Source organism: Eriocheir sinensis, unplaced genomic scaffold (assembly GCF_024679095.1).
Source record: "Eriocheir sinensis breed Jianghai 21 unplaced genomic scaffold, ASM2467909v1 Scaffold505, whole genome shotgun sequence".
Taxonomy (NCBI): domain Eukaryota; kingdom Metazoa; phylum Arthropoda; class Malacostraca; order Decapoda; family Varunidae; genus Eriocheir; species Eriocheir sinensis.
In genome coordinates this window covers 165,001-175,854 of record NW_026111838.1, presented here as the reverse complement: position 1 = coordinate 175,854, position 10,854 = coordinate 165,001, and the positions used below count along the sequence as shown (strand labels likewise).

At 42.6% G+C, this 10,854-nt stretch overlaps 2 long non-coding RNA genes across 2 annotated transcripts; one reads left to right on the top strand and one right to left on the bottom strand.

Moving 5' to 3' along the window:
• The first annotated feature begins 4,198 nt into the window (after positions 1-4,198).
• Positions 4,199-5,464, top strand: LOC126992836 (uncharacterized). The gene is made up of 2 exons (XR_007747114.1): positions 4,199-4,529; positions 4,919-5,464. It is a non-coding gene; the product is annotated as an uncharacterized LOC126992836 (long non-coding RNA).
• A 666-nt stretch (positions 5,465-6,130) lies between these two features.
• Positions 6,131-9,238, bottom strand: LOC126992834 (uncharacterized). Its single transcript, XR_007747113.1, has 4 exons — positions 9,141-9,238; positions 7,939-8,059; positions 6,917-7,093; positions 6,131-6,311 (listed from the first exon to the last, which is right to left on the bottom strand). It is a non-coding gene; the product is annotated as an uncharacterized LOC126992834 (long non-coding RNA).
• Between the last annotated feature and the right edge of the window lie 1,616 nt (positions 9,239-10,854).

The following is a 10,854-nucleotide window of genomic DNA, read 5'->3' as shown; positions in this document are numbered from 1 at the left end:
TTTTTTCTCTATAACTGCTTAATCTAGATGCAAGCGCTTGGTGTCAGCAGGTAGGGGAAGGACTCCTCTACCTGCTGATGTAAGGGGAAGGGGATTGGGGCAGTAGCCTAAGCAGGAGAGGGGAAAATGTCAGCAGATATCGAGGTAAAAATCTTAACAAAAATTGGGTTACGAGATTTTGAATTGCTAATATTTTTCACTTTTTCTCTCTACCTGCTTAACCTAGAGGCAAGCGCTTGGTGTCAGCAGGTAGAGGAAGGAATCCTCTACTTGCTGACTTAAGAGGAAATGTGTGGGGATGGTAGCCTAAGCAGAAGAGGGGAAAATGTCAGCAGATATCGAATTGAAAATGTTCACAAAAATTGGGTTACGAGATTTTCACATGCTGATATTTTTCACGTTTTCTCTTTAACTGCTTAACGTAGAGGCAAACGCTTAATATCAGCAGGTAAGGGAAGGACTCCTCTACCTGCTGATATAAGGGGAAGGGGTTGGGGATAATAGCCTAAGCAGAAGAGGGAAAAATGTTAGCAGATATCGAATTGAAAATGGTCACAAAAATTGGGTTACGAGATTTTTACTTGCTAACATTTTTCACTTTTTCTTATTAACTGCTTAACGTAGAAGCAAGCGCTTAGTGTCAGCAGGTAGGGGCAGGATTCCTCTACCTGTTGTTTCAAAGGGAAGGGGGTGGGAATAATAGCCTAAGCAGGAGAGGGAAAAATGTCAGCAGATATCGAATTGAAAATGTTCACAAAAATTGGGTTACGAGATTTTTACCTGCTAATATTTTTCACTTTTTCTCTTTAACTGCCTAACGTAGAGGCAAGCGATTGGTGTCAGCAGGTAGGGGAAGGACTCTTCTACCTGCTGATCAAAGGGGAAAGAAATCGATGCAGGAGTGTAAGCAGGGGAGGGTAAAATGTTAGCAGGTGTCAAGATGAAAATGGTGGCCAAAATTGAGTTATAAGTGGGATACCTTCTTATATTTTTTTCCTTTACTCTCTACCTGCTTAACCTAAAGGCAAACGCTTGGTGTCAGCAGGTAGGGGAAGGACTCCTCTACCTGCTGACTAAAGGGGGAGGAGATAACCACAATACCGAAACCAGGAGAGGGAAAAATGTTAGCAGATATCGAATTAAAAATGTTCACAAAAATTCGGTTACGAGAATTTGACCTGCTAACATTTTTCCCTTTATCTCATTAACTACTTAACGTAGAGGTAAACGCTTAGTGTCAGCAGGTAGGGGAAGGCCTCCTCTACCTGCTGGTGTAAGGGGAATGACGTGGGGGCAGTAGCCTAAGCAGGAGAGGGGAAAATGTCTGCAGATATCGAGGTAAAAATCTTAACAAAAATTGGGTTATGAGATTTTGACCTGCTAATATTTCCCCCTTTTTCTCTCTACCTTCTAAAAGGAGAGCCAAGTGCTTTGTCTCAGCAGGTAGGGGAAGGACTCCTCTACCTGCTGGTGTAAGGGGAAGGGGATTGGGGCTGTAGCCTAAGAAGGAGAAGGAAAAAAGTCAGCAGATATCGAATTGAAAATGGTCACAAAAATTCGGTTACGAGATTTTGAGCTGCTAATATTTTTCCCTTTTTCTCTTTAACTGCTTAACCTAGAGGCAAACGCTTGATGTCAGCAGGTAGGGAAAGGACTCCTCTATCCGCTGACTTAAGGGGAAATGTGTGGGGACAGGAGCCTAAGCAGGAGAGGGGAAAATGTCAGCAGATATCGAATTGAAACTGGTCACAAACATTAGATTACAAGATTTTTACCTGCTAATATTTTTCACTTTTTCTCTGTAACTGCTTAACTTAGAGGCAAGCGCTTGGTGTCAGCAGGTAGGGAAAGGACTCCTCTACCTGCTGGTCAAAGGGGAATGGGGTGGGGGCAATAGCCTAAGCAGGAGAGGGAGGAATGTAAGCAGATGTCGAGTTGGAAATGGTGGGTAAAAGTGGGTTATGGGATTTTCCTCTACCTGCTGACACCAAACGCTTACCTCTCCTTTAAGCAGGTAGAGAGAAAAACGGGAAAATATGAGCAGATGAAAATCTCGTAACCCAATTTTTACCACCGTTTTCAACTTAACATCTTCTTACTTTTTTCCCTCTCCTGCTTACACCCCTGCACCAATCCCCTTCCCCTTTGGTCAGCAGATAGAGGAGTCCTTCCCCTACCTGCTGATACCAAGCGCTTACCTCTTCTTTAAGCAGGTAGAGAGAAAAACGGGAAAATATGAGCAGGTAAAAATCTCATAACCCAATTTTTACCACCATTTTCAACTCGACATCTGCTTACATTTTTCCCTCTCCTGCTTACACCCCTGCAAGGATCCCATTCCCCTTAGGTCAGCAGGTAGTGGAGGCCTTTCCCTACCTGCTGACACTAAGCGTTTACCTCTCCTTTAAGCAGGTATAGAGAAAAACGGAAAAATATGAGCAGGTAAAAATCTCATATCCGAATTTTTACCACCATTTTCATCTTGACATCTGCTTACATTTTTCCCTCTCCTGCTTACACCTCTGCAAGTATCCCCTTCCTCTTTGGTCAGCAGGTAGAGGAGTCCTTCCCCTACCTGCTGATACCAAGCGCTTACCTCTCCTTTAAGCAGGTAGAGAAAAAGACGGGAAAATATGAGCAGGTAGAAATCTCATAACCCAATTTTTACCACCACTTCCAAATCGACATCTGCTTACTTTTTTCCCTCTCCTGCTTAGGCTATTATTCCCATCCCCTTCCCCTTTGATCAGCCGGTAGAGGAGGCCTTCCCCTACCTGCTGATACCAAGCGGTCACCTCTCCTTTAAGCAGATAGAGAGAAAAACGGAAAAATATGAGCAGGTAAAAATCTCATATCCGAATTTTTACCACCATTTTCAACTCGACATCTGCTTACATTTGTCCCTCTCCTGCTTACACCCCTGCACGGATCCCCTTCCCCTTTGGTCAGCAGGTAGAGGAGTCATTCCCCTACCTGCTGACACTAAGCGCTTACCTCTCCTTAAAGCAGGTATGGAGAAAAACGGAAAAATATGAGCAGGTAAAAATCTCATATCCGAATTTTTACCACCATTTTCAACTTGACATCTGCTTACATTTTTCCCTCTACTGCTTACACCCCTGCACAGATCCCCTTCCGCTTTGGTCAGCAGGTAGAGGAGTCTTTCCTCTACCTGCTAACACTAAGCGCTTACCTCTCCTTTAAGCAGGTAGAGAGAAAAACGGGAAAATATGAGCAGGTAAAAATCTCGTAACCCAATTTTTACCACCATTTTCAACTTGACATCTGCTTACTTTTTTCCTTCTCTTGCTTACACCCCTGCACAGATCCCCTTCCCCTTTGGTCAGCAGGTAGAGGAGTCCTTCCCCTACCTACTGACAATAAGAGCTTACCTCTCCTTTAAGCAGATGTAGAGAAAAACGGGAAAATATGAGCAGGTGAAAATCTCGTAGCCCAATTTTTACCACCATTTTCAACTTGACATCTGCTTACTTTTTTCCCTTTCCTGCTTACACCCCTGCACAGATCCCCTTCCCCTTAGGTCACCACGTAGAGGAGGTATTCCCCTACCTGCTGACACTAAGCGCTTTTCTCTCCTTTAAGCAGATGGAGAGAAAAACGGGAAAATATGAGCAGGTAAAAATCTCATAACCGAATTTTTACCACCATTTTCAACTCAACATCTGCTTACTTTTTTCCCTTTTCTGCTTACACCCCTGCACGGATCCCCTTCCCCTTTGGTCAGCAGGTAGAGGAGTCCTTCCCCTACCTACTGACACTAAGAGCTTACCTCTCCTTTAAGCAGATGTAGAGAAAAACGGGAAAATATGAGCAGGTAAAAATCTCATAACCCAATTTTTACCACCATTTTCAACTTGACATCTGCTTACTTTTTTCTCTCTCCTGCTTACACTCCTGCACGGATCCCGTTCCTCTTAGGTCAGCAGGTAGTGGAGTCCTTCCCCTACCTGCTGACACTAAGAGCTTACCTTTCCTTTAAGCAGGTAGAGAGAAAAACGGAAAAATATGAGCAGGTAAAAATCTCATATCCGAATTTTTACCAACATTTTCAACTCGACATCTGCTTACATTTTTCCCTCTACTGCTTAGGCTATTGCCCCCACCTCCTTCCCCTTTTATCAGCAGGTAGACGAGGCCTTCCCCTACCTGCTGACACTAACACCTCCCCTCTATGTCACACAGGTTCTCCGCAATGGCGCGAACCGTGGGGCTGCCGGCGGCCATGTGTGTCCGTATGTTGCTGGGAGGTGAGCTTCAGACCCGCGGATGTGTGTTGCCGCTGAGGAAGGACATCTATTCCACCTTACTGACGCGGCTACAGGCGGAGGGGATCAACGCTCACACGACCTCAACCTTCCTCTAAATACTTTCCCTCTTTTCTCCACTTTCCCTCCACTTCTCCTCCACCTCCTTGCATCCACTTATAGGTTCGTCTTTCCTCTTGCTATCCACGCTATCCACATCCTTCTATCCTTATCCATTCTCCTGTTATGTCCACTTTTATCTAGGTTTATGTGTGTGTGTGGTAGCGAGGCTAGAAATTTTGTCTCCACTTTAGGTCCACTTTTCTCCACTTTTCCTTCATCGTTCCTCCACCTCCTTCCATCCACTTATAGCCCCATCCTTCCTCTTTCAATCCACGCTATCCACATTCCTCTAACCTTATCCATTTCTCCTGTTATATCCACTTCTATCAAGGTATGTGGCTCTCTCCACCTTCCTCCGTTAGCCAAGTTAGAAATTTTGCCTCCACTTCAGGTCCACTTTTCTCCACTTTTCTTTCATCGTTCCTCCACCTTCTTGCATCCACTTATAGCCCAATCCTTCCTCATTCAATCCACGATATCCACATCCTTCTACCCTTATCCACTCTCCCGTTATATCCACTTTTATCAAGGTATGTGGCTATCTCCACCTCCCTCCGTTAGCCAAGTCAGAAATTTTGCCTCCACTTTAGGTCCACTTTTCTCCACTTTGCCTCCACTCCTCCTCCACCTCCTTCCATCCACTTATAGCCCCATCCTTCCTCTTTCGATCCACGTAATCCACATCCTTCTACCCTAATCCACTCTCCTGGTATTCCTGTTTTTGTAAAGGACTCTGCCTCTCAGACGGATAGCCTTATGTATGGATAGTATATTAGTTTATGGAGGTATATTTTTACTATTTGAACACACACACACACACACACACACACACACACACACACAAAGAAGAAGAAGAAGAAGAAGAAGAAGAGGAGGAAGAAGAAGAAGAAGAAGTACTATTATAACTACTATTACTACTACTACTACTACTACTACTACTACTACTACTGTTAGCATTAGGCCTGTCAATCTATATATGCCTCTGAATCTATGTAATTACGTGTTGGATGTAACTACTGTAACCTCCTGCTCAAGTTTTTTTTTTAGAATTATTAATAAAGTCCAATTTTTAGGTATTTTTGGGGTTATGTTTTGACGCCTCTCTCTCTCTCTCTCTCTCTCTCTCTCTCTCTCTCTCTCTCTCTCTCTCTCTCTCTCTCTCTCTCCTATAGTCTGGATCATATGGGGTCTGTGTGGTCTGGTATTCTATGTAAATCTATGTAAACCTCTCATGTACAGCAAGAGCAAGAGCAAGGGCTAGAAGGGGTGCAGCCTGTGTAGGGAGGGAGCGAGAATGTGATAGATTGGGTACATGACGGGTTGAAAACGACGCCCAAGACCCAGACCAGGACCAAGAGGCGATGCATCTATGTAAATCTATGTAAATCTCACATGTACAGCAAGAGCAAGAGCAAGGGCTAGAAGGGGTGCAGCCTGTGTAGGGAGGGAGCGAGAATGTGATAGATTGGGTACATGACGGGTTGAAAACGACGCCCAAGACCCAGACCAGGACCAAGAGGCAACAATAACAATGACGTAATAGCAGTTGTAGTAATTGCCTCAGTGCTCACCTCCGTAACATTAAATTAAGACCCTCCTCCTCCTCCTCTTCTTCTTCTTCTTCTTCCTTCCCTTCCTCCTCCTCCTCCTCCTCCTCCTTATCTTTAAAACCCTACTACTACTACTACTACTACTACTACTACTACTACTACAATAGGTCGATATATAAACAGCCCGTTGGTAACAATATATATTTTAATGGCAGACGACAACAATAATAATAATAATAATAATAATAATAATAATAATAATAATAATAATAATAATAATAATAGTTATATATATAATTACTGACTCTCCATTTGACGCAAGATTTGATCCTTAATTAGTCTGGTGGCTTTGGAGGCCCCGGGAATGATGAACCTGTGAAGTATAAGTAGTGGTAGTAGTAGTAGTAGTAGTAGTAGTAGTAGTAGTAGTAGTAGTAGTAGAAAGAGTAGTGAGGTTAGTGTCCGTAAATCTATTTATTAAAACAACAAACTACTTATGTAAAACTACTTAGGAAAATCTACTTATAAAAACTACTTATAAAAAGCTACTTACAAAAACTACTTATGAAAATCTACTTATAGGAATCTACTTATAAAAATCTACTTATAAAAAAAATACTTCTAAAAACAGTACTTATAAAAAACTACTTGTAAAAAAAATTATAAAAAATCTACTTATACAAAACTACTTATAAATCTACTTATAAAAAAACTACTTAAAAATCTACTTATAAAAACTACTTATGAAAATCTACTTATAAAAAATTACTTAAAAATCTACTTATAAAAAACTACTTATGAAAATCTACTTATAAAAAATGACTTATAAATCTACTTATAAACAAAACTACTTAGAAAAAGACACCTAATAAAAAAACTACTTATAAAAAACTACTTATTATAAACCAGTACTTAAAAAAACTACTAATAAAAATCTACTTATAAATTTACTTATAAAACAACAACAACACTACTAACCTGTCAATATCCACTACTACCAGCGAGGCAGCAGCAGAAGTAGCATCAGTAGTAGTAGCAGTAGTAGCAGTAGTAGTAGTAGTAGTAGCAGTAGTAGTAGTAGTAGTAGTAGTAGTAGTAGTAGTAGTAGGCCCGTCCCTTACTACTAAGAGGCTGGTGTGGGTCAGGATCAAGGTGCTGGAAAAGGGACGAAAATATATATAAGTTGAGTGGGTCGGAAATTTTGCCTCAAGTTTAACAGTGTATGATATGTGGACAGTATATGATAGGTGGACTGTATAGTGTATATGATACCTGGACAGTATATGATAGGTGGACAGTATATCATAGGTGGACAGTATATCATAGGTGGACAGTATATGACACCTGGACAGTATATGATAGGTGGACTGTATATGATACCTGGACAGTATATGATAGGTATATGATCGGGTAGGCGGTGGCCGAAGTGATAGCGTAGTGGACCCACATTCGCCGCGTGATGGACGACGCGGGTTCGAATCCTCACGCTACCACTCGGATTTTTCAGTCACCGCCGAGTGGCTTAAAACTACCCACATGCTGTCCTGAAGACCACCCATCAACCCGGACTCTAGAGGAAGCCGTCCAAGCGAATCAAGAACGAGTTCCGGGGGGCAGCATGAGCCAATGCAAGATGGCGCCACTATAAACACTCGCCTGCGCCAGAACGGGCTGGGCCGACCATCAGGCCCCACCTGGAAGAAGCCTTGGGCCGACCATCAGGCCCCACCGGGAAGATGCCTACCGGCGCAATAGGCAACAACGTAAAAAAAAAAAAAAAAAAAAAAAAAGGTGGACAGTATATCATAGGTGGACAGTATATGATAGGTGGACAGTATATCATAGGTGGACAGTATATGATAGGAGGACAGTATATGATAGGAGGACAGAATATGATAGGAGGACAGTATATGATAGGAGGACAGAATATGATAGGAGGACAGTATATGATAGGAGGACAGTATATGATAGGAGGACAGAATATGATAGCTGTGTGTCACCTCTTCTGCAGGTATCCGTTCTCCTTCCCTTGCTTCAATCTCTCCCTCAGGTCCACTCGCTCTAATCCTCGCTCTAACTCTCCCTCTCGCTCTATCTCCCTCGCTCCGCCGAATGGTCCTTCTGCAATGGAAATAGTAGTAGTAGTAGTAGTAGTAGTAGTAGTAGTAAAATTTCAAACAACCAATCTGAAGTAAATATATGCTTAATCATTTTTTTATTTTCACATCCCATTATATTTTCCTATTTTTAACTACCTTCTAATTAATTTAAGATAGCTTGCTTGGTATGGTTAGAAAGCCTATTAAATTCTCTATCTTTCAATACCATTACCATTTCCATAACCCACCCCATTACTGAGCTATGGGGCCATAAACTTAGGTGACCCAAACTTGGCAAAAAGATTTCCATGCAAGTTTTCATGTCACATCTCTTCACTTTTTCTTAATTTTCACTATTTTCCCATCATTTTAAGATAACTTGCTTGGTATAGTTAGAAAGCCTATTAACTTCTCTATCTTTCCATACCATTACCATTTCCATAACCTACCCCATTACTGAGCTATGGGGCCATGAACTTAGATGACCCAAATCTGACAACAGATTTCCATGCAAGTTTTCATGTCACACCTCTTCACATTTTCTTATTTTTCACCATCTTTCCTTTACTTTAAGATAATTTGCTTGGTATGGTTAGAAAGCCAATTACATTCCCTATTTTTCATATCATTACCATTTCCATATCCCATCTCATTACTGAGCTATGGGGCCATAAACTCAGATGACCCAAACCAGAACATAGAATTTTATCTCATATTCTGCCATCACACCTCCCTACTTTTTCCAACTTTTCACTACTTTTCCGTCACCTTTACAAACTTTCCCTTACATGGTTGAAAAGCCAATTAAATTCCCAGTCCATCCATATCATTCCTATTCCCATAACCCACCCCATTACTGAGCTATGGGGCCATAAAGTCAGATGACACAAACTAGAACATGGAATTTTACCTCACTTTTCGCTGTCACACCTCCCTACTTTTTCCAACTTTTCACTACTTTCCCGCCACCTTTACAAACTTTCCTTTACATGGTTGAAAAGCCAATTAAATTTCCTATCCACCCATACCATTCCCATTCCCGTAACCCATCCCATAAGTGAGCTAGAGGGCCTTGAAATAGTAGTAAAAGTAGTAATAGTTACCATCCTCCTCATCTTCAATGCTGAAAACATCACTTAAATTCCTGTAGAGTTTCCCCTTGTCGGCGCTACTTATATGCCGCCTGGCCTTATAAGTAGCTTGTGAGGAGGTGCGCGATGTACTTGTAAATACTTTAAACACATCGCTTCAAGAGGGAGGGGTACGAAACGATTGGGAGACTGGTAATGTGGGGGCGATATATAAGAATCCGAACCATTAACTATCGTCCAGTGAGCCTGACTAGTGTGGCGAGTGAGATTAGGGAGTCGATTCTACGAGAGAAAGTAACGGAGCATTTACTGAAGCAAAAGTCAATATCGGACAGACAGTTTGGGGTTATACCGGGAAGGTCTTCAGTCCTCCAAATGGTACATGGGATGGACGAGAGGACTCCTGTAAAAACTAACAAATTATGGGATAACAGGCGATATATATATACCAGTGGACTGCAAATTTCCTGACTGACAGAACAGCGAGTCCATTTCACGAGGAAGCGTTCTAGGTGGCAGAGTGTAGCAAGCGGAGTTCCACAGGGCAGTGTGCTGGGACCAGTCCGTTTCTCCCCGTTCATTGATGACTTGCCTACGAACATCAAGTTAAGTGTTTTCGTATTTGCCGATAACACGAAGGTTTTTAGAAGGATTGACTCCCAGCAAGACACACTTCCATTTCATCCTGATAAGTGTGGTCACCTCAGGATACACCGAGCACCAGAGGACACGGTACATTACGTCCGTGAAGGATCGGATAGGACAGAAATTAAGGAGGTTACGAGAGAGAAGGATCTGGGAGCTTTAACTGATGGGCTGTTAACATTCGAAGGACACATATCTGAAAAAGTTAAGAGGGCCAACCAGAGAGAGAGAGAGAGAGAGAGAGAGAGAGAGAGAGAGAGAGAGAGAGAGAGAGAGAGAGAGAGAGAGAGAGAGAGAGAGAGGAAAGGGAAGCTCTCTCCTCCTCCTCCTTCCCCCCTCTTCTCCTCCTCCTTCCCCCTCTTCTCCTCCTCCTCCTCCTCTTCCTGGCCTCCCTCCTCCTCCTCCTGCTGACCCCATCCCTGCTCCCATCCCTCCTGCTCCTGTTCCCACCTGCCATTCCAGGATTCCCGGCGTTCCCAGCGAGGTATTCCAAAAAAGGTGGAGCCATTCCGACCGCCAGGCTTAAAATGGCGGGCTGGGTGAAAGGCGACGGGCCTAACGATATTTACCTCGACATTAACAATTATTTCTTATTTATTAACTTTAAAAGCATGAGAGTGACTTAAATAACATCAAAACTATTTATTAGGTATCAAAAAAATATATGGTCTAGTGTGGAGTGACTTAGCACGAGTCCAGCACGTGATATGTCTTGTATATTAACTAATCTTGCTTCCTTGTTAATTTAAAAGGCAGGAAAGTAACTTCACCACACTTAAAGTAATTAATTAGGCCTAAACCACAATATAGGCATTTACTGAAGGCCTAAAATCGAGTCCAGTCAGGGATCAAAGGGATACGAGCCTAACTATTTCAAGGCAGACATACCTATATATTTCTGACCACAAGATTTTCACGTCCAGTTTACCTCCAGAGTCATTGCGGGGCCTCCTTGACCTTGTCTGGGCGATGATGCGGTAATGGCGTCCTAGAGTGGGTGAGGTGATGCGCCCCCAGGAGTATGCCCCCACTGATAGACTGATTATATGTCTCATCATCCTTATATTTCCGAGGCTGGCGT